The 23384-nt window shown below is 34.8% G+C and overlaps 3 non-coding genes and 1 pseudogene across 3 annotated transcripts; all 4 read right to left on the minus strand.

The window, feature by feature from the left end:
• Positions 1–13889: 13889 nt before the first annotated feature.
• LOC126685085 (5S ribosomal RNA) lies at positions 13890–14008 on the minus strand. Its single transcript, XR_007643238.1, has one exon. It is a non-coding gene; the product is annotated as a 5S ribosomal RNA (ribosomal RNA).
• Positions 14009–14230: 222 nt separating this feature from the next.
• On the minus strand, positions 14231–14349 carry LOC126685089 (5S ribosomal RNA). The gene has a single exon (XR_007643242.1). It is a non-coding gene; the product is annotated as a 5S ribosomal RNA (ribosomal RNA).
• Positions 14350–14570: 221 nt separating this feature from the next.
• On the minus strand, positions 14571–14689 carry LOC126685100 (5S ribosomal RNA). The gene has a single exon (XR_007643253.1). It is a non-coding gene; the product is annotated as a 5S ribosomal RNA (ribosomal RNA).
• A 223-nt stretch (positions 14690–14912) lies between these two features.
• LOC126685129 (5S ribosomal RNA) lies at positions 14913–15031 on the minus strand (annotated as a pseudogene).
• Between the last annotated feature and the right edge of the window lie 8353 nt (positions 15032–23384).

The following is a 23384-nucleotide window of genomic DNA, read 5'->3' on the forward strand; positions in this document are numbered from 1 at the left end:
GTAGCAGGTACTCCTAAGCATACATCTAACCTTAGAGGTTTCTAACAAGTAGCATAAGTCTGGTTGGTCTGGATTGATTACATGCACAAAACCTAAAACCGGATGTATAAGTGTGATTGATTGATTGATTTTATTAGGTGAGTCTTGAAAAACCTATACAACCATTACTACTTTTTCATATTAGTCCTACGATGTCTAAGTGATGGGTTGGATTTGCATTAATGGGCCAATTTTGAGTGATTAGTCCTTTAACCGATTATTAATGGATTTGGATGCTTTTGGAAAGCAGTAAACAGTGCTAGCATGCTCAGGGGCAGTTGGATATACATACAAGGTTAGAGATACTTTTAAACCTCGTTGACTTTGAGTGCCTGACACTCGCGCGGGTTTTGACCATCGGTTTGGTCAGAATAGGCTTTCGGTCAGATCACGAGAGTTTTGCGCCTCGTTTATCCGGTTCTAGTGGTTCAATCCGGAGTCAATTCCGAGTTTGGGTTGGCCCAGAATCAGCTCTCGAAGTTGTTGGTTTGCTGGGCCTCAGGCTCGTGGACCCGGTTTATACACTATGTAACATATTTGGACTTCTGGGTCTGTTTTACATTGGGTATGGCCCGTTAGATTATAGAATATTAAACTACACTAAATTCTCTACGTCAGGGTTCAAATTGGGCCTGAGTTGGAGTTCGGATGGGCCCGGAAACACGTTTTGAAGTTTGGATTGCGTTTGGAAGATCTGGGAGCGAATCTGGGGATCTGGCGAAGAATGAACACGGCGCCGGTTCATAGTGCCGTCGCCGGCAGGATGACATGGCGGCGCCGCCGGCTGTTCGTCGGCAATTTTTGAGTCGTTTTGTTTTGCTTCGTTCTCACTCGTTTTAACTCTGTTTTTCATGCAAAAGTAGTCAAAACAGCATAAAATTGAACAACGAATCTAAAAAACACATAATCGAAGTGTTTAGAGCTCATCTATGTAAAATTAGTTTTCTGGTCAACAACTTTTTTTAGGGTTTTCTTAACGCAAAATTATCTAAAATCTACTTACAACATACATTCTAAGGTGTCTAAATTGATTGCTTTTTCATCGAATTTTATGGTGATAGGCAATTTAATAAATAAGTTATTCATGGTAATTCTATAACTAAAATTAACACATATGCTAGCTATACATCCTAAAACATGCAATTACAGCAATTGTGATATTTTATGACATGTCAAATCAAAGGAATTATGATAGAGGGTCCTCAGAAATACCGTTCTAAGTCCTTGGCTCGTTTGCCGGCGAAGTGGATGCGGAATCCAGCTTTGAATCTATGCAGGGCTTGCGTTCTTGGAGAATCAACACGTGTTTAGTTCAGGACTGGATTCAATGTGTGTGTGTGAGGTGGCCGAATTTTCTGTCTAATTTTCTAGGGTTTCTATGACACCTTTAACCAGGCTTGCTTAAGGCTTTATTTATAGTGGTTAAGGGTGACCTAGGATTTGGTTAGAGTCTTCTAGGGTTTAAATTGTTAATTGATAAGTCATTAGGTAATAAGATTAGCTTTAAACTCTATTTAATTAATTAAATTCGGATTTTGACTTGCTAGCTAAGTAAAAAGGTGCTAAAAGTCTATTTTAGTGCCTAAAAGTGCTAAAAAGGCCACTAAGGTCCTATGAGTTTGGTTAAGGTCAATTTCAGTCCGTCAAACTTGCAAATTGGCCAATAAACTTCTAAGATATGGCATTTACTCCAGTTTCTAGACTTAGATTACAATCTCGTTTGATTTTTATGGGCTATTCACGCCAAATTACGTTTTAATCCTCCAAGTTTACAGCTGTGCACAGATTACGCTTGCTTAGATTCCAGGAAGCAAATAAAAAGCTCGTCACTCGGACAAATTTCTCTAGAAATCATCATTGGATGCTTCAGTTCCTTATCACTTTTTACCTATCCGAAAAATAGGTGTCTACAATAATATATTGTTTTCAGCGAGGGAGATAGGGTAGGCCCAAGTAGGTCTTTCGTATGTCATGTTAACCTATCTATATTGTGACGGTCCACTAGAATTTGGCAAAAAAAACGGTCCACTAGAAAATTAAAGGATTGTACATAATTAATAAGAGCTATACATAAATTTAAATATAAATATACTGCCTCTTTAGTGTAGAAATGATCTTTATTGTATTAAATTTATCAGAAATTAATTATTATTATTATTATTAGTATTATTATTATTATTAATTTATATAAAAATAAATAATTCATGCATAAGAGTAGGAAAATACCAATCAAGTTTAGGGGAGAAGTTAGGATTAATTCCATAAAAAATCACGACCTTTACATTACATGAAATTTTATTTTAATCACGACCTTTAAAACTTCCTATATAAAATCATGACCTTTCATTTTTTTCTTAAAATCTATCATTTTAGTGTACTTTTTTTTACTAAGATCTTCATTAAACTATTAGTTAAATACCCAAATTATAAATTAACAGCAAATATTATTATCTTTCGGCTAGAGTCTGGAGGATTACTAATTTTTTGTCAAAAAGAGTTACACCTAATTTTACTTTATTGATAGATTTGAAACAAAATGAAAGGCTGTGCCTTTAAATGCCAACTTTTAAATATTGTGATTAAAATGAAACTTCGTGTAAAGGTCGTGATTTTTTATGGAATTAATCCGAGAAATTAATGATTATTTAAAAAGTTATGACTATTTTGATCAAAACATAAATTTACGAGATAAATCGATACTCCTTCCATCCCAAATTGATAGGTACTCCCTCTATTTTTTTTAGTTGTGCATTTAGCCAAATGAATTTGTCTATATTTACATGTCCATTTAGAATTTCAAGATGACTTTATAAAGGATGGGGGATAATCTCTTGCTAAGAGCTTTTGAAAGCATCTTGTAAAACCCATTTATCAAACTGATAGGACGGTAATCCTTAATGTTTGACGATCCTGCCACCTTTGGAACCAAAACTAAAAAGGAAAAGTTAATACCTCTAGGTAGAGTGCTAAAACTGTGAAACTTACTGAAGAAATCAATAATGACATCCTTCATCGCTGGCCACGCTCTCTGGTAACAATTAAAATTAAAATCGTCCAGTCCTGTAGCCTTATTCACGCCACAAGAAGAGATAGCATCAAGAATTTTAGGCTCCACAAAAGACTTGATCAAAGATTCACTTTACGCATCAGAGATCTTATCGAAAGTGAGACCAGAGATGTCAAAACCAATCCTTCCCTCACAGCTGAAAAGAGATTTATAGAAATCTCTAATATGGACCCTAATGTCCTTTGGCTCCGAGTAAGTAGTTTCATCCACCAGCAGAGATGAAATATGGTTGTTCCTATAATGGGAAGAGGCCATGCTGTGGAAAAACTTTATGTTCCTGCCGCCTTCAGAATTCCATTTAAGCCTTGATTTTTATAGCCAGAGAGACTCCACGTTCTTTTCTGCACGCCAAAGGTCAGCTTTAAGACTAGTGTATTCGGCCAGCTCCTCTTTTGTCATGGTTACCGAATCAGCAGCAATGTCTTTAGCTAAAATCATCCCCAAGAGCTCCTGAATTGTCTTGTTCTGGTCAACAAAGATCTCAAGCATTTTAGTAGAAATAGAAAGGCCATGTATGTGTAGAGGGAAGAGCAGGCGCTGAGAAGCAGCTGGTGATCACCGTCACATCATATGGCTTTTTATGGACCTGGACCTTCTTCTTCAGTCTTCAATTTAGATTATTGTATAGGCTCCACTTCTGCTTCTAAATCACTTGCTTCCTTTCCTATGTTGTTTCTGCTAGAACTAGGTGTAATTAAGGCTCTCAATACTATCAATAATACTAGGTTGATGTTCGCGCGTTGTGCTTGATAAAACCGGTTTTTTAATTTAATTAATTTTGAGTATTAATTTTGTATTTAAATAACTGATTAAACAACTCCGAGTCTCCAACATGCATAAATACTTTATTAACCCGAATTAATATAAGAATGCTAGAACAATATATAGATATCAAAAATTTAAACTTAGTAACAAGTAACAGACAAGTAAGACTTATAATTACTACTGCGGTCTAAGAGTAAAATTAGTTCAATAACTTTAATAAAATAAAGTAAGACCTGCGAGGAAATAAAGAATCGGAGACCAGCTGACTCGTTCAAATCATAACTCTGGAAAAATTGGAAAAACAACGGGGTCAGATATACTGAAATGTGTTCATACAACTATTTGCATTTATTAAACGAAAACCTTTAAAAACCTTTACAACATTTGTGAAGCATTTATCAATATGGATAAGCATTGAAATCCGAAATCACAAATATCTAATCCAGTTGTCGAGTCGGTGAGACGTATCTCCAAAACTGATCCCCGACTGTCACTCAAATAAAACGTGTGAGTCCCAGGAGACGTATCTTCCACCGGCGACCTCACTAGGTGAGACGTATCTCTAACCTTCCTCAATAACCATATGATCATACCGGTGCACACGCAGTCTCGATGATGCTCATCGAGTAGCCCGTTCCAATTCAGATCCATAATGCCGAAAACAGTTGGAAAGCTGTATATACAATATATATGTATGCAAAAATACAATTTACTTAATAAAGCGGTAAATAGCGATATAAACTCACTGCTTGCTAATTCACGTGAAAACTCCTGGCAAGCGACCTAAACTCGGTTCGCCTCGAAAGCACGAACGGTCGACGAGTCTAAACAAATGCAAATAGTTATTAAAAACGGACCATAACTTTATAGAGTACTAGACACCACATAGGACTAGCACAAATAGCTTGCTACGGTAAAGCCAATCAGAGTAAACGCAATACTCAAATAATTATAAAGTCAACAACAAGTCAAGCTTTATTGAGTTCTCGCTTTAAAGTCTGTCTCAAAAAATATTATTTAAATATTTATTACATAAAAAACCAAATTAAAATCCATATCAGTGAGTCAGGCGAGTTATCAAAACTACCAAGCTTCTTTCCACTTGTTTGGCGACCAAAGTCTAACCCAACTCAAAGGCTTTATCAAATTATAAACCCAAGTTTATAATTCCGAAAACAACTTTGATAAAATAATATATTATCCAACTTATAAACCATAGTTTATAATTATAAAAACAACCTTGATAAATAATAATCAAATTCAAAATGGAACTTAATAGCTTTAAATTAAAGTAACCCAAATTAGAGACCAAAAATTTAACTAAATAACTTTAGAAAATGTTCAGGGGCTAAATTGTAATTTAGCCAAATCGACATGCCAAAATGATATTCGAAATCAAATATAATTACCTAAGTAATTATATAAATTTAGGTTACATGATAATTGTCGTTTACACTTTACTAATTTATAAATTAAAACAAAATCCAAAAATTATTATTAAAACAATCACAATAGGTTAAACTAACTTGAGGGATTCAATTGTTTTAGTCAAAACAAATGAGTGATCATTATAGCCATTTAACCATCTCCCTTGAATTCAAACAAGACAATTCCCTCCATCTAACAAAAAGTTGCAATAACCATCAAACTTAAGGCAACCTTAAATCCATACATGATTTATGCTAATATAGCAACTTTATTCATGAACAAACAATATACAAATCACCTAATCAAAACCTAAGAGAAACAGCAGCAATTGTAATAAGAAATCCAGAGCAAAATAAGAACAACGGTATATATTAAAACAAGGCAACGATAAACCGTACGGCGTAGAACGAAAGAACTAAATGTACCGTTAACGATTACAACACGTGAAGATCAAAGAGATCGATGAATAATGAAGAACTGTCGAAGAAATTTTAAGTTTATAGCTAGAACAATGAGATAGGAATCAAGAACCGTATTTGACGATATCGAAATCAAATAAACCAAGTAACGTAATACTTACCGAATCTTTGAATCGAAAGGAAAAGGAATGAACGTCTGAATGTGTTTAAGAGCTTTAGAGTTGGCTAGGGTTTTAATAAAATAGGCTTTTATAATTTTAAAAACCGTGCTCATCCGATCCAGACTTCCAGACGTGTTTCCGGGCTCATCAGGACTCCAAGTCAGGCCCATTTTGCACCCAGACGTAGGGAATTAGATGTAGTTTAATATTCTGTATTGTAATGGGCAAGACCCGATTTAAAACAGACTTAGAAGTCCAAATATGTACATAGTGTATAAACCGGGCCCACGAGCCCGAGGCCCAGCAAACCAGCAACTTCCAGAGCCGATTCCGGGCTAACCCAAACTCGGAATTGACTCCGGATCAAACCAGTAGAACATGACAAACGAGACGCGCAACTCTCTTGATCTGACCGAAAACCCATTTTGACTAGACCGATGGTCAAAACCAGCGCGAGTGCCAGGCATTCAAAGGCAACGAGGTTTAAAAGTATTCCTAACCTTGTATGTATATCCAACTGCCCCTAAGCATACCAACAATGTTTACCGCTTTACAAAAGCATTCCAAATTAAATAATAACCGGTTATAGGACTAATCACCTAAAATTGGCCCATTAATGCAATTCCAGTCCATCGCTTAGACATCGTAGGACTAATACGAAAACGTAGTAACAGTTGTATAGGCTTTTAAAGACTCGCCTAATAAAATCAATCAATCACACCTATACATCCGGTTTTAGGCTTTTGCATGTAAAATATCCAGACCAGTCAGACTTATGTTATTTGCCAGAAATCTCTAAAGTTAGATGTATGCTTAGGAGTACCTGCTACTTGCCTCAAATGCAAGTGCAGATTAAGTCATATGCACGTCAAACTTGTTTACTGCCTTCATACATGTTTATATATAGCTTTCATATCCTATGAACTGCATATACTGCTGAGATAAGAATATAAAACGAATATGTCCAGTACATAAAGTCGGTAACCAATAAGCCAAGCACAAGTCTTGGGGAGGTCCACGAATCCTAGTCTTTGGTCCGATGCATGATAGTCTTAGCGGAGACGAGTAAGGCTATCTAGTTGGTTAAAAGGTATTTCCTAGTTGAACTAGGTGGCGACTCCATCTTTTAAACCATTTCCAGATCAAGAAGTTAGCCATAAGCCTTGGGCGAGCGGCCCCTAAACCCCGCTCCGCTCACATACTGATACTATAAGGTAAGTGTATCCTTAGGGATATAAGGATTATGCGGCGGTTCAAGCGAGTAGATCGATTAAGAGTACTATTGGAAGATCGTGAATTAGGAATAAAGTAGTGCGATGTGAGATGCATAATGATGTCGAGTGAGATGCAGAGAAGAGCTACGAAGATCTACTTTATTACAAGAAGCGAAGTCGTAACAAGTTATTATGTTGATGGTTATTGATAACATTATTAAGGTGTTATTTCTCTCGTAGTAGAAACGAAATGGTGCAAAAAAATGAAGTAAATATATTTATTATGAAAGGGAAGTTATGATTAATTCAAGAAAGTATAAGTGGAAGAGCGAATAAGTGAAAGTAAAGAGTAGTACGGAAAAGAAGTGCAAAGATATTGGAAAACAAAGGGAGAGTAATTGGATATGAGAGTATAGGAAGTTAAGAGAAGATGTGAAGGGATGTTGACGTTAGAATCATATAAAGTAATGAACAAGAATTATACGGAAAATAATTTAATGGAAAGCGTTGTCAGGAGACGATTTAATGTGAATATGAAAGAGTTTCCTCTAGTAAGTTAAGTCATGAGTTAGAAAGTGATGTACTTTAGGTTGAGACATCGATTGTATGATGTAATTGTTGAGATATTCACATAATTATGTGTGAATTGAGTCTCAAGCTGAGAAATTGATGTAAATCAATTCTTAGCAAGGAATACACTACAAGTTTATCTTGAAAAGGAAACTGTTATAACAAACGTGCTGAGTACTGTTTTTGGATAGTCTCACGCGTGATGCAAAAACGTTGGATAAATTATGAAATCATAAATGTTATCGTTTCTTGAGAAAGAATTCTAGTATAAGAAGGTAAGTTGCGAGTAATGGAATTAGTATACTATAAAAAATTACGAAATTGCAAGTGATAAGCGGGAATGAACGGAAAGATTATTATTTAAGGACGATAGAGTGACGTTGATTAAGATAAGATATTCGGTTGTGAAATGACGAATAGAAATCGTTACCAAGGAATGGATTTGATATGAGATAAAGTATTGGTATAAAGTGCAAGAATATGAACATTGAAACTACAATAAGAGATTAAATAATGTAGAACGATGAAAGGTTGATATTAAGTTAAGATTGACATATACTATCGTGTTGGAGAAATTTGGAATAAAGAGCAAAAGCGATTATCGGTAATTTGATGGAAATGGAGCTACGAGTATGTAAATATGCTAGTGTGCTAAAGATGAGTAACACGAGTAAAGACTATTGCTGATAATGGAATAGTCATGCAGTAAGATATTTGAGTAAAGATGGTTGCGATTGTTAGGTGAATAATAAGGAACAAAGAATGGGTAAGTCGTGATTAAGAAGGACATATCGTTAGGAAACGATTAACAAATGAGAAATTTAGCTTACAAGATAAGCTTCCCATCATTGCGTGTTATACGACCACGAAGTGCAAAAAATTATCATACAAAAAGGAATTAGTCCAAACTCAACGTAACACTCATAGTTTTGAGTTCCAATTCGGGGACGAATTATTTTAAGGGGGGAAGAATGTAACATACCTGACTATTATGACATAAGAATCCGACGTGTGACACACGTATGGTTGAAAGTCCGATAAATGCATGTCGTGTTTGATATATAACTAAGTTAAATATGTGAAAGGGAAAAAAATAAATTGTGATTTAAGGATGAGATAAAATTATATTTTGAGTCATAATCAGGTATGAAGAGATAAACATTCATATCGGGTATAATACGCGTGCAAAATAGTATTTGATAAAATAACTGTTAAAATAAAATATATTAATATATCAATATGCATCTCTAATTGAAGAGTAGAAAGTTTTTGAAAACTCCCTGAAATTAAAACATCAAAATATGGAAGTTTGGACATAAAAAATTAAGAATAAAAAAAATAGCGATTAAGGGACACGTGGCGTGCATACGAGAAGATAAGTGTCCCGCATGCAAGATGACAAGTGTCACGCATGCACGGTGACACATGGCGCACATGCATAGTGACACATGTCGCACATGCATGGTGACACAAGGCGCACATGCACGGTGACACATGGCGCACTGGCACGGTGAAATGTGGCAAGAAACATTGCCTATATATAGAATTAAAAAACATTTAAAATATGTTTTCTTATTTTGTCGATATCTCTCAATCAAGACATTGGAAATTGACATGTTTTATGTCAAATCGAAGCTATCGACGTGATCTTCGACTATACAATTTTAATTTTTCGAAATTAAGTCGAAATATATATCAGAATATCGATGCAAAGTGATGCTAAAAACGACGTGTTCGGTTCGTCGTGCTTCGAATAATTTTCTCGTTCGTTCTTATGAAAATTTAATCTCTTAAATCCTTTGGTTAAAGTTTCTGATTTTTAAAGAGCAGTATCTTAATGATTTATTGCATGTCGAGGCATCGAGATTCAAACCTTTGCGAGTTCATATTGCCATAAGAAGGCGCACGATCTGTGAGTTGTACTTTATTCTTAAATATTAATGTTATTAATTATTTTTATATATATGAAATGTCTGGAAACGATATATAATATATGTTATGAAAAGCCGATATAGTTCCGACGAAATGAGGTTACCTATTAAACAACAACAGGATTGCGTGTAAAGTAGTAATGTCAATGAATAGATAGTGTTATACTTAATATATATGTTTGTTTGCGATTGCAAGTGTGTGTTGATTTGAGATTTGTGAATCAAGCTTGAAATATTAATGTGTGTGATGTTTGGTTGTGAGAATCATGTCATGCTTATATTTGTATATTCAATGAGAATTGATAATAGTCGTTGGTTGCCTAAAATGGCCATTCAGGCCAGCATCGTGAGAATTAATTATTGGTTGCCGAAAGGCGATTTGGGCCAATAGCGTAATGTTGGTTGCCTATATGGCAATTTGGGCCAACATTGTGATAATTAAGTTATTGGTTGCCTAAATGGCGATTCGGGCCAATAACAATATGTTTGTTGCCTAAAAGGCGATTTGTGTAAATGTGGAAACTCGGTGTGAGCATAGCTCTCGGGACCATTAGAGTAACTCGGTGTAGCTCAGCTCTCGGGACTCTGGATATGGAATAAGTGCGGTCGGTGGTAACTCGGTGTAGTTTAACTCTCGGGACCAGGCCTATTGGATTAAGGATATATTTAGTATTGTGGATTAGGGTTCCAACTATTAATCGTAAGTTGTTATTAAATGTTTTAAACGGTTTTAAAGGTTTTCCATTTGATAAATATAAATAGTGGTATAAACTCATCTCAGTATATCTGACCCCGTTGTTTTCCCAATTTTTCCAGGGCTCGCAGTTCTTCGTTCTTTACTTTCCTCGAAGGTTTCATATCTTTTTAAACTGTCAACTATTTTATTCTTAGACCGCAGTAGTAATTAGATGTCTTTATTATTATTTCAGTTGTTTGACGGATTTGTCCGACTGGATTATTTATTGTCTAGGCATGTCACATTATTTACTATGGTTTATGTTATGCCATATTTAAGACTCAGTGTTGGATGAGCATGCTATATATAATGTTGGATATTATAAACTGCTAGAATTAGGCTGAAGTCTCGGTTGCCCCCGAGCATTGGTTTTTTTGCAGGTTTATTCATAACCGAGAAAAGAGAGCACCCTCTTTCTTGGCTCGTATTAAACTCCCTCCCAGAATAGCACAAGCTCTCAAAAACAAGGAATTCAAATATCGCTGCTTTACCCGCGGCTCTCGCCTCTGCATCTGGATATGTGCTTGGCATTTGCTCTTCTACCCGGAATATCTCGAGATCAAGACCCATAATGTAAATTGAGTTGGGAATCCCACCCCTGCCCACTGGTAGGATGACCAAGAACCGATTCCGCCACAACCTTCACTATTCTGTCTTTTATCTACAAGGCTAGCTACGGGTGTTGGTACTACATTACCCATGCCCTAGCGCCAGTCGCAATTCATGAAAATGAGTCGTGACACTAGTACTCATTTGAGTTAGGGTTTGTTTTTAATTATTATTTATACCTTGTTTAGACTCATCGGTCGTTCGTGCTTAAGAGATGCACCAGGATTAGATTGCTTGCAAGGTTATCATGTGGATTAGCAAGTAGTAAGTTTATATCTCAATTTACCGCTTTATTAAGTAAACTTTATATTTTGTATGTATATTGTATAAATAGATTTTGAATTGTTTTTCAACGTTATGGATTTGATTTGGAACGAGCTACTCGAAGGGCATCATCGAGACTGCGTGCACACCGGTATTAATGATCATATGGTATTGTGGTAGGTTAGAGATACGTCTCACCTTAGTGACGGCGCCGATGGAAGATACGTCTCCCCAGACTCACATATTTATTAGGTGACAGTCGGGGATCGGTTATAGAGATACATCTCACCGACATAACAAATGGATTTAGAATTGTGGTTTAGGGTTTCGATGATTATCCATAATGGATAATTGTTTTATAAATGATTTAAAGGTTTTCTAACTTAATAAATGTAAATGGTTATATGAACTCATCTCAGTATATCTGACCCCGTTGTTTTTCTAAATTTTCCAGGTTTATGATTTGAGCGTTTGGTTGATCCTTGTTTCTTCATTCTTCTTAGGTTTTTTTTATTTTTCAGAATAAATAGTCAAATTTGTTTTAAACTCTTAAACCATTGTAGTAGTACTAGATTATTTCCCGTCTTAGACTTATAGTTATGTTTTCGACTATTTTTTTGAGTTATCCAACTGTTATTTTATTGCTATTGGCATGATTACTCTGTTTATGGTATTTCTATATATTGCCATACTTTTGGAGTTTTTAATTCAAGACAAGCATACTTTGAATATGTGTTACTTTTATATATTGCTAGACTAGGCTGAAGTCTTGGTTGCCCCCCGAACATGTAGTTTTATACGGTTACATTGTTTTAAATGTATATTGTTGGTTATCTGAAAGGCTAGCTACGGGTTTTGGTACAACAATACCCATACCCTAGCGTTGGTCGCAATTTATGAAAATGGGTCGTGATAAAGTTCTTATGAGAGCTTTTGTTTCAAACGAAGGCTTTTTATATGTTATTTGCTTATTTTTTTTGGCATGATAAGTGGTTAATGAATCCTAAGAACTACTACATAATTATGATTCGAGTCATGACTTTGAAACGTCATTTTTTGTTTTCAAAATTTTTTGCGTACTCCTATAGGAATGTCATGAGTGAGTTGTGTGATTTAACTGATATATTTCTTGTATAAGTTGTTGTTTTCACTTGGTTTCACTTGTACGCACTCAAATCATAAGCCTGAAAAATTGGGAAAACAACAGGGTCAGATATACTGAGATGAGTTTTTAATGCTATTTACATTTATTAAGTTTAAAACCCTTAAAAAAATCATTTTATACTAATATACTTAGGATTATGGAAATATAGTATTGAAATGATACCAGTTTAAGTATGACGTATCATACTGAACCCATAGTGGATGGGAACAAATCCTCGTCATATAGCAGCGTAAGCAAAACATTAGTCTGCTGATCCCAGAGTACTTACTGGTGCACACAGTCTCGATACAAGCCTATCGAGTAGCGTTTTCCAATCCAAATCCATATTCGCTTAAAACAGTTCAAAACAGTTTATATACTAAAATAATTGCGGTACTTTATAAAGCGGTAAATAAAACTACAAACTCACTACTTGCGTATCCACGTGAATCTTGGAAAATAGCCTAAACCTGCTCTGACTCCAAAGCACAAACAGTCGACGAGTCTAGAAACAATGCTTAAGTTATAAACAAATCATCCCCTAACTCTAAGAATACTAGACACCACATAGGACTAGCATCTCAAACCACAACCAAGGTATAAGCCCACGAACAACATCCATACAAATACATTCCATATTCAAATTAATACCATAGTCAAATAATAAGTTAAGCATAATTGAGTTCCCGTTGAAAATATAATCCGGAGTACTTATATAACTTAGTTTAAAACTTTGAAACCAAGTGAAAATCCCAGAGTTGTGAATTTGCCTTCAAGCTTAATCTCACATGTCGGGTGACCCAAGTCTAACCCGACCCAATTATATGCCAGAGTAAAACCAATGTTAAATCTAAAACTTTTAAACCAAAACATTATTCATTTGAAAATCATGGAACTCAATATAGCTTAACAACAAGGCAACACTTACACAATATGCTCAAAACTAACCACAGTTGGCCAAACCACCCAGAGTAGACACCAGCGTGCCAAATCACTTAAAATGATTCCAACAACATGTATACATATCTAAAGCATAAACTCATATATGAACCAATTAATCAAACCAACAATCATTCATGACATAGAATTTCTAATCTTATAATCAACAAACATGAAACGTTTGCCCAACAAGTTTAAACAATACCAACATACCAAAGTCATACAAACAACCCCAAAAAATATTTATGGGCAGCAACAATATCCTCAAACAATAACAACAACAAACCAATGTATAATTAAGTATTTTAAGACAACAATCCAACCATAGTTTCAACTTCGAAGTTCTGATTGGATCCGGTGCATTAGTGCTGGTATGATCGCACCCGTCACACCTTGCACGATCATCATAAATATCTGCTGCCTTGCAACTCATTCAACCAAAATAAAGACTATTTTTGAAAGTATGTTTTGGTTCCTGAACGTTTTCCATATTTCCCGTTTAGTCCCTGCATTGCAATTCATCGGTGCTCGTTACTCGTTCTGTTTATGTCTCGGCAATAATACTAAAAAAAATGCAGGCGCGGACCGTAAAAATGCAAAAAAAGGGTGCAACACGAAGACTTCCCAGGAGGTCACCCATCCTAGTAATGCTCTCGCCCAAGCACGTTTAGCTTCGGAGTTTTGATGGGATCCGGTGCATTAGTGCAGGTATGATCGCACCCTTCACACCTTGCACGATCATCGTATATATCTGCTGCCTTACAACTCATTCAACCAAAATAAAAACTATCTTTAAAAGTACATTTTGGTCCCTGAACTTTTTTCATGTTTCCCGTTTAATCCCTTCACTGTAATCCATCGATGCTCGTTACTCATTCTGTTTATGTCTCGGCGATAATAATAAAAAAAAAAATACAGGCGCGGACCGCAAAAATGCGAAAAAGGGGGTGCAACACGAGGACTTCCCAGGAGGTCACCAATCCTAGTACTGCTCTCGCCCAAGCACGTTTAAATTCGGAGTTCTGATGGGATCTGGTGCATTTGTGCTGGTATGATCGCACCCGTCACACCTTACACGATCATCGTATATATCTGCTTCCTTGTAACTCATTCAACCAAAATAAAAACTATCTTTAAAAGTACATTTTGGTCCCTGAACTTTTCATATTTCCCGTTTAGTCCCTACATTGCAATTCATCGGTGCTCGTTACTCGTTCTGCTTATGTCTCGGAAATGATAATAATAATATAAAAATACAGGCGCGCACCGCAAAAATGCAAAAGATGGGTGCAACACGAGGACTTCCCAGGAGGTCACTCATCCTAGTACTGCTCTCACCCAAGCACGTTTAACTTCGAAGTTCTGATGGGATCCACTGCATTAGTGCTGGTATGATCGCACCCGTCACACCTTGCACGATTATCGTATATATCTGCTGTCTTGCAACTCATTCAACGAAAATAAATACTATCTTTAAATGTACGTTTTGGTCCCTGAACTTTTTCCATATTTCCTGTTTATTCCCCACATTGAAATTCATCGGTGCTCGTTACTCGTTCTGTTTATGTCTCCGCTATGATAATAATAATAAAAAAATACAGGCGCGAAACGCAAAAATGCAAAAAAGGGGTGCAACGAGAGGACTTCCTATGAGGTCGCCCATCTTAGTACTGCTCTCGCCTAAGCACGTTTAACTTCGGAGATTTGATGGGATCCGGTGCATTATAGCTGGTATGATCGCACCCGTCGCACCTTGCATGATCATCATATATATATATATATATATCTGCTGCCATACAACTCATTCAACCAGAATAAAAATAATCTTTAGAAGCACGTTTTTGTCCCTGAACGTTTTCCATATTTCCCGTTTAGTCCCTGCATTACAATTCATCGGTGCTCGTTACTCGTTCTGTTTATGTCTCGGCGATGATATGTAAAACTAAAAAACCATATGCGAATACTTGATACCTTTCAAAATCAGAACGTTACTCGTTACTCGTTCTATTTATAGGCCCCAAAGTGAAAAAACACGATATGCGCATTGCGAGGCGCGATGGCCCAATGCGCTTGCCGTTGTGCCTTTTCAAAAGGCACAAAACACCCTGCGGCGCGTTGCGAGGCATGATGGCCCAATGTGCCCTCCGACGCGCTCCGATTCTGATCCAACGGTGAACTCTTTCTAGTTCACAGCATATTCAATAATGAGCCCGATCCAACTGTGCAATTGGGAGATATGGATGTTTTATCAAGACATGTCAGATTCAGAAGGCACACGAACACATTATCGATTATAAACCTGATACAAATAAAGTCGCCACCGAAAATCACACGACACATGCGACCCATACAAGATACAACTCAAACCCCAAATATAGTATCACACTTGCTAAGTCCACCAATAACAATCCGAAACTAAGTCGGAAACACAACAAAACCATGACGGAAAAACACGGGATATTAAAATCTCCCCAACTTATATAAAATTCGTCATCGAATTTAACATAACACAACCCACGTAAAACATATGATACAACTATATGTTGTCTGAACAATAACACATGTAACAAACGCGAAAACACATAATATGACACCCAATGTAATCAATGAAAGCAATTATAACAATTCTGCATAATGAACTCTGTCTTCCAAGTAACCAATCCAAACTGTAACCATAGGAATTCCGTGTTTAACAACCTACGCACTTGCGTAATAAAAAAAATCAACAGGTTGTTCCTCGAACTATAACTAAAAATCATGACTTTCATAAACCGAACAATCTTAAAAGGTCATAAGAGCCTTAATGCTAACTTCCACTTAACATAAAACGATAACGCCCTTTCTAGGTGATACTAAACGAAGGAATACAAACTCTCACGCATAAAATTCGACTAAAATACTTAGGATAAACAAGAACAAACCTCAAATCTCCATATAAAGTTTGACTGAAATACTTAGGATAAATAAGAACGAACCTCGAATCTCTTTCAATGATAACTCTAATCAAAATTTCCACCCAGAGAAAGTCAACACAATACAAAACATGCCAAAAATATATGGGGTATTACATTCTCCCATATCTAAGAAAAATTCGACCTCGAATTATAAATAAGAAACCGATTCGCAGTTTAAACGGTCACAACACACATATTGCGTAAAATTATAATTCTAACAACTTGGTGCTCCAACAACCACTCCGTCAACATAAATGTGAACAATCAAAAATTATCCAACGAAGTTGGTTTCCAAAACTAGCTTGAATCTTAAAAATTTTGAAACCCATACCATCAAAGTTCAAGAACAACCCCGAAGTGAAAATTCTAGTTATTACAAAAACCACACTATATAATATCATTAACTTTGCGAATTATAAAACACAAAACTCACACCGTTATTCAAAAGAAAATGTGAACTTACCTCATGGTAACGAAATCTCATGATTATAACAAACAATCTCAATCACAATGATTCCTTTAATCATCCCATAAGTAGTACACAACTTACACTTATAATAACCAAACCTCAAAATTGATTAACACTTAAGTCTAAGATAATTCGAACATCCAAAATTATTCCACCAATAAATGTAACCTCAAATCCTAACAATAGATCGCCTAGATCACATTCACAATTAACCCGGTCATTGGTTATATTCAAAGTCAGACTTATAGGAAAATAAAATTTCCAAAACACAAAATATTATATATTAATATTTTCTACTTCAAACAAAAATGTTAACATCTTATACCTCCTTTTTATTTTCCAAAACAAAATGCTTTTACTGTTTGAAAACCTCCAGTTTTATAAACACCTCCATTTTAAAAACATTTGTATTTGAATTCACCATTACACCATACTTTTAAATAAATGTACAAATTTATGAAGTCGTTCAACTCAGAAAGTTTATTATTTCCTTTTGACATAAATAAGTATCTCTTCGTTTACAAAATAATGTTATATCGATATATCAAAACTGTTTGACATAAATCGAATCCACTTTACATAATTGTGCGCCAGGGTGATGATACCTCTCATCCCCAAAGAGTTGCATCCAACTCTAATCATTTATATGCACGTGATGCATGTACTATTATGCATGTATTAATTATTAATTTCTTTTTTATTTAGTGAACATACTCAATGCTCAATGCAATTTCCTATTCGAGACATTCAAAATGCATGTTAATGATATGTCTAGGCACAACTACGTGATAAAGACATTTCAAATACTTTCACAAATTTCATTTGAAATCAATTTCTCGATAAAACGTTTTCCAGATGTTACACTCTGTGAGACGTGCACTTGATAGCCTCAAAATATAATTTCAAATTCCGTACTCTCAATCTGCCAAATTATATGATACTAATACAATAATTCAAATTGATAACTCCGTTAACATCTCTCATGAATAAAATAATACTCTATTAAACTCCAAAATAAGATGAAACTTAGCTCAAGGAAAACAATACATCGCATATGCTTATACAAAAACTTACCATAAATTCATGCATTACATCGTCCAACTTGATGAAAAGCACTAGCATTATAAGATACACCAATCTATCTCCTCGGATAAGAATTTCCAAAATATGTTGTTCCTTGATAGTCAAAAACCACCAACCGTTTCAAAGAGCACTTTGCTCCTCTCGATATTGAAACCCAAAATATCTCGATCCGCAAAACAATATGCTAACACCAGTCTAACCTCAAACTAAAACTAAAGTAATACAGGCCTAAACGAAGTTCGACTCACAAATCAAAAGCCAACATCAACGTTAAGTCAAAGACCGCATGAAAGAAATTACCTCCCGTGCTACCCAGCACGACGAGATAAAAAAACTCAACCAACATATACCAACCAAAATTGCGAGGTATACAACGCAAATTAAAACTAAAATATTACAAATTCTATAAACCATAAACCACTCAAACATGCGATTAACCATAATTAACCCAAGCCTATTTAATGGCAAATAAAAAGCATGCTACAACACACTGCGATTCGTCGTAACAAGAACAACAAGTAATATGTCATCGATCAAAATACGCATCGAAACTCATTTTGAATTATAAAGTCAACCACAAAAGTTTTCAAGTTCTAGTTGAGCCTCACAGTTTTAAAAAACAAATTCCCGGAAAACATCCTTTGTAAATCATTTTTTTAAAAGTTTCTATAGTATCTCAATCCAAAACAACCAGCGAGTTAGCCGAGTCATTACAAATTGTACCCACCAAAAAGGTGAAAGCAATCCAATCAAAATCATCCAAGGCGTAAAAGCCAACAACTAATCACCCAAGTTAAACATCATATAAGGCACAACAACCAACAAAGTATCACCCGAAGTAAACACCATATAAGGCACAACAGTCCATAAAACATCACTCAAACTATATCTCTTATATGGCACAAAAACCAACAAAGCATCACCCGAAGTAAACACCATTTAAGGCACAATACGTCATAAAACATCACCCAATATAAAAGCAATTAACACTCCAAAGTAAAGCATCAGTAACACATAAGACCGACATTCAACATTCCTATAGATGAAGGTAGAAAGTTTTGAAAATAAAAGATGACGTTTCAAAAGACAAGAGTTGAATCCTAATTACGCAGTAGATCCTATGACACAGCAACAACTGAACATGCATTAAAGCAGTAAACACATAACATGCAAAATGACCTTGGTTTGAAACCAAAGCTCTGATACCAACTTTGTCATGAACCAATTTCAAGGATTGCGACCGGCGCCAGGGTATGGGTATGGTTGTACCAAAACCAATAGCAAGGCTTGCGGATAATCATACAACATATAAACTTGCAAGAAAACCACTGCTCGGGGCCAACCGAGACTCCAACCTAAGTCTAGCAGTTTATATCACGACTTAAATAATAACTTAAATATTTGAACCGCTAGGCTAAAACTCAAAACTCAACAGCAGGCCTTATATAAATGATCATATCTAATGTATATCATGCCATCAACAATATAAAATAGTCGGACCACACCGACAACCAAAATATAAAGTTATCATAAATGACTAACTAGTTCTACTGCGATCGAAAAGTATAAAACAGTTGACTAGATTTATTAAAACAAAGGAACCTCCGAAGGAATCAAGAAATCGGAGATTGACCAACTCTCTCAAATCATAAGCCTGGAAAAATTGGAAAAACAACGGGGTCAGATATACTGAGATGAGTTCACAATGCTATTTACATTTATTAAGTTTAAAACCCTTAAAATAAATCATTTTACTGATATACGGAAGATTATGGAAATAGCAGTATTGAAATGATCCCGGCGTAAGTATGATGTATCATATCGAACCTACAGTAGACAGGAACAAATCCTCGTCTTATACCAGCGTAAGCAAAATATTGGTCTGCCGATCCAGAGTACTTACCTATGCACACAGTCTCGATACAAGCCTATCGAGTAGCACGTTCCAATCTAGATCCATAATCGCTTAAAACAGTTCAGAAACAGTTTATATACTAAAATAATTGCGGTACTTAATAAAGCGGTAAATAACACTACAAACTCACAGCTTGCGAATTCACGTGAATAACCTGGCAAGTAACCTAAACATGCTCTAACTCTGAAGCATGATCCGTCGACGGGTCTAAAAACAAAGCTTAAGTTCAAAACAATCCATCCCCTAACTCTAAGAATACTAGACAACAAATAGGACTAGTATCTCACCCACAAGCCAAAGTATATGCCACAGTATAACAATCAAACGTATACAATCGATAGACAAAGTAATACCAGAGTCAAATAATAAGTTAAGCCTAATTAAGTTCTCTTTTGAAAACATAATCCGGAGTACTTATATAACTTAGTTTAAAACTTTAAAACCAAGTGAAAATCCTGAGTAATGAATTAGCATTCAAGCTTAATCTCACATGTCGGGCGACTCAAGTCCAACCCGACCGAAAGATATGCTAGAATAAAACAAAAGTATGATCCGAAAGCTTTAAATCAAAAGATTACTCATTTGAAAATATGAAACTGAACCTGGCTTTACAACAAAGAAACACATTTATAAAAAAACCCAAACCTAGCCACAATTGGTCAAAACACCCAAAGTAGACATAAGCGTGTCACAACACTTAAATAGGTTCTAAATACGCATATGAGTTCACCAATTCAAATATGAAAATAGAGAAGCCAATTGTAATACCCCATATGTTTCCGATGTGTTTCGTCTTGTGTTGACCTTTTCTAAATAGAAATATTGATTATAGTTATCTTTGAAAGAGATTCAAGGTTCATTTTAATTATCCTAAGTATTTCAGACGAGTTTATTCCCTCGTTTTAAGTTAAGGGAAAATTAGTGTTGATACCTTTTGTGACCATTTGAGATAGTTCTTCTTCCTTCGAATCAACATCAGTAGTGGCCTAATGCCCGTCTTTAAGGCAAGCGAATCGAAATCGACGTATCAATCAGACTGCTTTTCCTTTGGATTTTGATTGAAAAAGGCACTCTATTTTCCATGACCTGAAAACTACCAAAGTCAGTTTGTGCAAGTGGTGGTATTAAGTTATCGTTCGAGGAAAAACCTGTTGAGATTGTAGATACGCAAGTGCATAAGTTGCAGAACAAGGAGATTCTTATGATCAATATTTTCTAGCGTAATCATTATGTTGAAGAGTGCACTTAGGAAACGGAGTCCGATATGCAAATTCGTTACCCTATTCTGTTTCCTTGAGGTAGGTTGAGTTGGTGTGTTTTTTATGTTTTGTGTTTATTTGTGCGCCTTATATTTTGTGTTATTTGAGTTGTTTCGTGTTTAAATTCGAGGACGAATTTTATATAAGTTGGAGAGAATGTCATATCCCGTATGTTTTTTTTTTTGCTTTTTCTGTCGAACTTTCGGTAATTATTTTAATCTTTTGGTCGTGGTGCGATTTATGTTGAGTTGGTTGGCCCATGATTTATGTAATTTTCTCGATTGTGCTCGTGTGGCCCAAGATTCTTTTTCTTGCATGTGCCTTGTTGGCGATGGCCATGCATATACAATTAGACCAATGTCTCATTTGAGACACTGTTATTGTAACATCTGGTAGACAATAATAATAATAATAATTAACACGAATAAAACTGTAATTTTATTTTAAGAGAAATTAACCTTAGTGATGTGTATTTAAGTGTAAAATCCAACAATTAATAATAATAATAATAATAATAATAATAGCAGTAGTAGTAATGGCAAAGTTGGGTTTTCATCTTTCTTATAAAACCCTAATTCTAACAAAATGTATTTAAAGAAGTCTATTCTAATTTATTTGTTTTTGCTACAAACAAAACAAGAATTTAAAAGAAAAAAATGAGCCGTCACTAAAGATTTTAATACAGTGGCTTTCATAAAAAAACTGGGAATTTGTCTCTACCAGTAAAAACAAACTTTCCATAATACCTTGTTAATTATTATTTCTATTCTATAATCTAATTAAGTTTTGTATTAATAATCGATTTTGATATATTTATAATTCTATTATTATCAAAGAGTTTATTTTCTCTGTATTTGTTATCATATTTCTGAAAAGTATTAACGAATTGCATGATTCATTTTTGAGTGGTAATTGGTCATATGTTGAAGCAACATTTTGCCAAACTAAAGGTGGTGTTTCGAATCCCTGAAATATGGAGAAACATATGATATTTTTATTTCTAAACTTTTAATCTTGTTAATTTTAAAATATTTTGTGAAAAAAAATCTAATAAATGAATAGAAATTCAATGAGTGCTATGTTTATAATACTAGAGCAGTATAGTTAATTATATTTGTATACTCCCTCCGTCGTATTTTGTTTGTCCACTATACTATATTTAAAAGTCCCAAAATGATTGTCACAATTGTATTATATACACATATTTTTCTATTTTACCTCTTAATATTAATGGATATTATTCTTATATTTGTGGTGGCATTTAATCTTATTATTATTTTATTGACTATTTTTTTCAATATAGTAATTCTCAAAAACCAAAAAAGGGGTATAAAAGGAAGAATTGTTAGTAATTAATGTTTTCTTAATATGTGTGAAAATAAGAAATGGACAAATAAAATGAGACAGAGGGAGTATATATTAACTAGTTGCTAAATATGAGTTATTTGATTATGTGACTGTCATTTAGTTCCTTATTATATGTAATTTCCATTTTATCAAAATTATTATTTTTGGTATTGCAATTTGTAGTTTATATTTTGATATAAATGGTTGGATCGGATTAGACATTGGTCGCCCGACATGTGAGAAGAAACTGAGCGACGTAACGTCTCAGTTTGCTCACTACGATGGAATTATTAAATTAAATTTAACGTTTTCATTTGGGTTTACCTTTTCCGGATTATATTTTAAGGCGGAAACTCAATAAGCTTGACTTGTTGTTGACTTATAACTGTTGAGTATTATGTTTACTATGATTGACTTTACCTTAACTTGTTGTTTGTGGTAGTCCTATGTGGTGTCTAGTACTCTATATAGTTAGGGTCCGTTTTAATAATTACTTATATTTGTTTAGAGGCCTAATTACTCAAAAACCACCCACCTTGTAATTTTTTTTCATTTATACCATGACCTAGAAAAATTTTCAATTGTACCCTATTTTTGATTTTTATGTTTCATCTCTACCCTAATGAGTTGAATTGACCTATTTTCTTTTAAAAAAGAGTTTAAATTAGTCCTTTATTTTTAATCTATATTCTAATTAAACGTTAATGTTAATCATTTATGTATCTTATTTTTAATATTTTCATCTTTAAATTGATTAAATTATCAAAAAATTTACTTTTGGGGTACAAACGAAACATAAAAATCGAAAATAGGGTACAATTGAGAATTTTCCTAGGTCATGGTATAAATGAAAAAAAGTTACAAGGTGAGTGGTTTTTAAGTAATTAGGCCTTGTTTAGACTTGTCGACCGTTCGTGCTTTGGATTCAGAGCAGGTTTAGGCTGTTTGCCAAGATTCACGTGGATACGCAAGCAGTGAGTTTGTAGTGTCATTTACCGCTATTAAGTACCGCAATTTATTTTAGTATTATAAATATTTTTGAATCGTTTTTAGCGATTATGGATCTGGATT

Source organism: Mercurialis annua, linkage group LG5, assembly GCF_937616625.2.
Source record: "Mercurialis annua linkage group LG5, ddMerAnnu1.2, whole genome shotgun sequence".
In the NCBI taxonomy this organism is placed as follows: domain Eukaryota; kingdom Viridiplantae; phylum Streptophyta; class Magnoliopsida; order Malpighiales; family Euphorbiaceae; genus Mercurialis; species Mercurialis annua.